Source organism: Triticum urartu, chromosome 3 (assembly GCF_003073215.2).
Source record: "Triticum urartu cultivar G1812 chromosome 3, Tu2.1, whole genome shotgun sequence".
Classification (NCBI taxonomy): Eukaryota; Viridiplantae; Streptophyta; class Magnoliopsida; order Poales; family Poaceae; genus Triticum; species Triticum urartu.
Genome location: NC_053024.1, coordinates 161,491,757 through 161,497,595, shown reverse-complemented (window position 1 = coordinate 161,497,595; position 5,839 = coordinate 161,491,757).

Below are 5,839 nucleotides of genomic sequence, written 5' to 3'. Positions count from 1 at the left end.
TTGCAAGGTACGAGATTGAGCACGGCTCAATGCCCGACCACGGCAGAAGATAGAGAAAAGATGAGTGTCGTCCCCTATGCCTCAGCCATAGGGTCTATCATGTATGCTATGTTGTGTACCAGACCTGATGTAAACATTGTCGTAAGTTTGCTAGGAAGATACCAAAGTAATCCCGGCATGGAACACTAGAAAGCGGTCAAGAATATCCTGAAGTACTTGAAAAGGACTAAGGATATGTTTCTCATTTATGGAGGTGACGAAGAGCTCGTCGTAAAGGGTTACGTTGATGCTAGCTTCGACACAGATCTGGATGACTCTAAGTCACAAACCGGATACGTGTATATTTTGAATGGTGGGGCAGTTAGCTGGTGCAGTTGCAAGCAAAGCGTTGTGGCGGGATCTACATGTGAAGCGGAGTACATGGCAGCCTCAGAGGCAGCACAAGAGGCAATCTGGGTGAAGGAGTTCATTACCGACCTAGGAGTCATACCCAATGCGTCGGGCCCGATGACTCTCTTCTGTGACAACAATGGAGCTATTGCCCTTGCCAAGGAGCCCAGGTTTCATAGGAAGACCAGGCATATCAAGCGTCGCTTCAACTCCATTCGTGAAAGTGTTCAAAATGGAGACATAGAGATTTTTAAAGTACATACGGACCTGAATGTGGCAGATCCGTTGACTAAACCTCTCCCTAGAGCAAAACATGATCAACACCAGAACTGCATGGGTGTTCGATTCATCACAATGTAACTAGAATACTGACTCTAGTGCAAGTGGGAGACTGTTAGAAATATGCCCTAGAGGTAATAATAAAATGTTTATTATTATATTTCTTTGTTCGTGATAATTGTCTATTGTTCATGCTATAATTGTGTTATCCGAAAATCGTAATACATGTGTGAATACATAGACCACAACACGTCCCTAGTGAGCCTCTAGTTGACTAGCTCGTTGATCAAAAGATAGTCATGGTTTCCTGACTATGGACATTGGATGTCATTGATAACAAGATCACATCATTAGGAGAATGATGGGATGGACAAGACCCAATCCTAAGCATAGCTCAAAGATCGTGTAGTTCGTTTGCTATAGCTTTTCCGAATGTCAAGTATCATTTCCTTAGACCATGAGATTGTGCAACTCCCGGATACCGTAGGAGTGCTTTGGGTATGCCAAACGTCACAACATAACTGGGTGACTATAAAGGTACACTACAGGTATCTCCGAAAGTGTCTGTTGGGTTGGCACGAATCGAGACTGGGATTTGTCACTCCGTATGACGGAGAGGTATCTCTAGGCCCACTCGGTAATGCATCATCATAATGAGCTCAATGTGACCAAGTGGTTGATCATGGGATCATGCATTACAGTACGAGTAAAGTGACTTGCCGGTAACGAGATTGAACGAGGTATTGGGATACCGACGATCGAGTCTCGGGCAAGTAACGTACCGATTGACAAAGGGAATTGTATACGGGATTGATCGAATCCTCGACATCGTGGTTCATCCGATGAGATCATCGAGGAGCATGTGGGAGCCAACATGGGTATCCAGATCCCGCTGTTGGTTATTGACCGGAGAGTCATCTCGGTCATGTCTGCGTGTCTCCCGAACCCGTAGGGTCTACACACTTAAGGTTCGGTGACGCTAGGGTTGTTGAGATATTAGTATACGGTAACCCGAAAGTTGTTCGGAGTCTCGGATGAGATCCCAGACATACGAGGAGTTTCGGAATGGTCCGGAGGTGAAGATTTATATATAGGAAGTCAAGTTTCGGCCATCGGGAAAGTTTCGGGGGCAATCGGTATTGTACCGGGACCACCGGAAGGGTCCCGGGGGTCCACCGGGTGGGGCCACCTATCCCGGAGGGCCCCATGGGATGAAGTGGGAGGGGAACCAGCCCCTAGTGGGCTGGTGCGCCCCCCTTGGGCCTCCCCCTGCGCCTAGGGTTGGAAACCCTAGGGATGGGGGGCGCCACACTTGCCTTGGGGGGCAAGCCACCCTTGGCCGCCGCCCCCCTAGGAGATTGGATCTCCTAGGGCCAGCGCCCCCCTAGGGACCCTATATAAAGTGGGGGGGGGGGGGGGGGGGGGTGGTCGCACCCTAGCCCCTGGCCTCTCCCTCTCCCTCTCCCTCCCGTGACACTCCTCCATCTCCCTGTGCTTGGCGAAGCCCTGCCGAGATCACCGTTGCTTCCACCACCACGCCGTCGTGCTGCTGGATCTTCCTCAACCTCTCCTCCCCCCTTGCTGGATCAAGTTGGAGGAGACATCTTCCCAACCGTACGCGTGTTGAACGCGGAGGTGCCGTCCGTTCGGCGCTAGGTCATCGGTGATTTGGATCACGACAAGTACGACTCCATCAACCCCGTTCTCTCGAACGCTTCCGCGCGTGATCTACAAGGGTATGTAGATGCACTCCTCTCTCCCTCGTTGCTAGATGACTCCATAGATTGATCTTGGTGATGCGTATAAAATTTTAAAGTTCTGCTACGTTCCCCAACAAGCATCCCACTTATGATTAACCTCTATTGCAAGCATCCGCAACTACAACAAAAGTATTAAGGTAAACCTAACCATAGCATGAAACATATGGATCCAAATCAGCCCCTTACGAAGCAACGCATAAACTAGGGTTTAAGCTTCTGTCACTCTTGCAACCCATCATCTACTTATTACTTCCCAATGCCTTCCTCTAGGCCCAAATAATGGTGAAGTGTCATGTAGTCGACGTTCACATAACACCACTCGAGGAGAGACAACATACATCTCATCAAAATATCGAACGAATACCAAATTCACATGACTACTAATAGCAAGACTTCTCCCATGTCCTTTGGAACAAAAGTAACTACTCACAAAGCATAAACATGTTCATAATCAGAGGGGTATTAATATGCATATAGGATCTGAACATATGATCTTCCACCAAATAAACCAACTAGCATCAACTACAAGGAGTAATTAACACTACTAGCAACCTAGTAGCACCAATCCCGGACTTGGAGACAAGAATTGGATACAAGAGATGAACTAGGGTTTTGAGATGAGATGGTGCTGATGAAGATGTTGACGGAGATTGCCCTCTCCCGATGAGAGGAGCGTTGGTGATGACGATGGCAATGATTTCCCCCTCCAGGAGGGAAGTTTCCCCAACAGAACAGCTCCGCCAGAGCCCTAGATTGGTTCCGCCAAGGTTCCGCCTGGTGGCGGCGGAGTTTCGTCCGAGAAGATGGCTTATGATTTTTTTCCCATCGAAAGACTCCATATAGCAGAAGATGGCCACCGGAGGGCCACCAAGGGGCCCACGAGGTAGGGGGGCATGCCCAGGGGGTAGGGCGCGCCCCCCACCCTCGTGGGCAGGGTGTGGCCCCCCTGGTGAAGTTCTTGCTCTCAATATTTTTATATATTTGGAAAACATCTTCCGTGAAGTTTCAGGACTTTTGGAGTTGTGCAGAACAGGTCTCTAATATTTGCTCCTTTTCCAGCCCAGAATCCCAGCTGCCGGCATTCTCCCTTCTTTTTGTAAACCTTGTAAAATAAGAGAGAATAGGCATAAGTATTGTGACATAATGTGTAATAACAGCCTATAATGCAATAAATATTGATATAAAAGCATGATGCAGAATGGACGCATCAGACATCACATCTGTCCGGTCAAAATTTTGAACCGTTTTTCGTCTGCCGCCCCACATTTCGAGATGCGGTTGCCATCGGTACGTCTTGTCAAAGCAGAGATCATGTCCCCTTATTACAGGATTCTCATCAATACGGGTGTGGGTAACCCAACCATGCCATTCACACAACCCTTGGGAGTAGACAAATTTTAAGGCGAGTGGGGAGGCATCCAATATTTACTGCCTTTATAAGGAGATAAGAATCCATTTTCTTCACCCACGCCTTCTCTCTTCCTCTAGCCTTCCATTCTTGAGCTCCAGCGCCCAAGTTCTCATCTTCTCCATCTCGAGCAAGCACTCAACCATGTCCGGATCCGGAGGTCAAGGCAAGTTGATGGCCTCCTCCGTCCAGGAGGAGGACATCGCCGAGCTTCGGGCGGCCGGGTACCTGGCGAAGGGAATCGCCCACCACCTTCCGGCCCAGGGACAAATCGTTCCCACGCCGAAGCCCAACGAGAGGGTAGTATTCATCCCTCATTTCCTCCATGGGTTAGGGTTTCCACTCCACCCCTTCGTCCGCGGGCTGATGTTCTACTATGGGATAGACTTCCATGATCTATCCCCAAACTCCCTCCTCAACATCTCGGCGTTCATCGTCGTGTGTGAGGCCTTCCTACGCATCCAACCCCACTTTGGGTTGTGTCTCAAGGTCTTCAATGTGAAGCCGAAGGTGGTGGATGGCCAGCACGCGGAGTGCGGAGGCTCCATGGTGAGAAAGCTGGCCAATGTCTCCTGGCCGAAAGGCACTTTCATGGAGACTGTAAAAGAATGGCAGAAACATTGGTTCTATACCACAGAAACCTGGGCCGCAACTGCCGAATTCAACTCTGGCGCTCCCATGCGACTCACCTCGTGGGTCGAGAAGGGGCCGAACTGGTGTTCGCCAGAGGAGCCGACAGCGCTGCAAACGCGCATTCAAAGCATGGTGGATAAAGATATCAAACTCGTCGATATAATTCAGGTGATGCTAGTTCGCCGGATTCTCCCATGCCAAAGCCGAAGCCGCCCTCTACGGGAGTTCAATCCGAAGAAGCACCATACCCTGAAGAGGCTCTTCGAAACCACTCATGAAGATGCCTGGAGGTTGCTTTTTAAAGGCAACGAAACACCGCCGGCCATAGATTCGGACCGCGGTCATGAAATTAACCACCTCGGCCACGAGGTATGTTATTCTTATTGCATCCCTTACTTGCCTGTTTCAAGGATGATGACTAAGCTTTTATCGTCATCATTTCTTCAGGACTGGATGGAGAGGGTGAAGCGGATCCAATGTCCGACTCCGCTTCCTGAAGAACCAGTCATCCCATGTTTAGCGAAGATGCTAGTGCCGGCGCCCTACCAGGTGCCGGAGAAGAAGGCCACATGGAAGGCCAAGGGGGTCTCGAGTGGCCCCCGTCGCAAGGGTGCTTCGGGCGCAACGTCCAAAGACAAGACTCAATCCTCCGTCGCCGAAGACGATGACGAAGAGGAGGAGGAGTAAAACAACCCTCCCCTTGATGAGGGTAAGAAAAAGAGGACGGCCTCTACCATTCTGGAGGCGGAGGCGCCCAAGAAGGGGAAAGGCCCACTCGTGGGCAGCTCCGCATGGGACATTGAAAGTAGTCTGGAGCAATGCCCTCGCACTAAGCCGCGGGCCGCATCGTAAGTGCTAAGACTTATATCCACCCATAAAGTTTCTCCTCCTTATTGCATTGACATGATTGGTTATGTTATTGTAGTACGGCCCACAACAGCTCCCCGCGATCCTCGTCAGGAGGTTCACTGGATTCCCAGGCGATGGCCAGCGAGTCACCGCCGTCCGCTCACTTCCCCAAGGCCAAGGACGATGTAGAGGTGATGTCCCGAAGGACTGTTCCAGGTGGGGGAGAGGCTCAAGAGGCGCCAGAAGGCGAAACCCTCGTTGCCGAACACCAGGGGGAATCAATCCCCAAGGAGACTGGTGGGGAGGGCTGTATTCAGTTCGGCCCTCAACCGGACTCGATTCCGGAGACCGATGCGGCTCCGGAATCCAGCACACAACCTCCTTTGAAAGAAGGGGGATGCCTATTCCGCCGGTGACCCCTGTCCAACCAGGGGCACCGGATAATCTGCTGGAAGTGCTGCGAGGCGCTTCCATTATGGATGAGCATCATGTCCTTATGGGCACGGTAATTGAAAGGGTT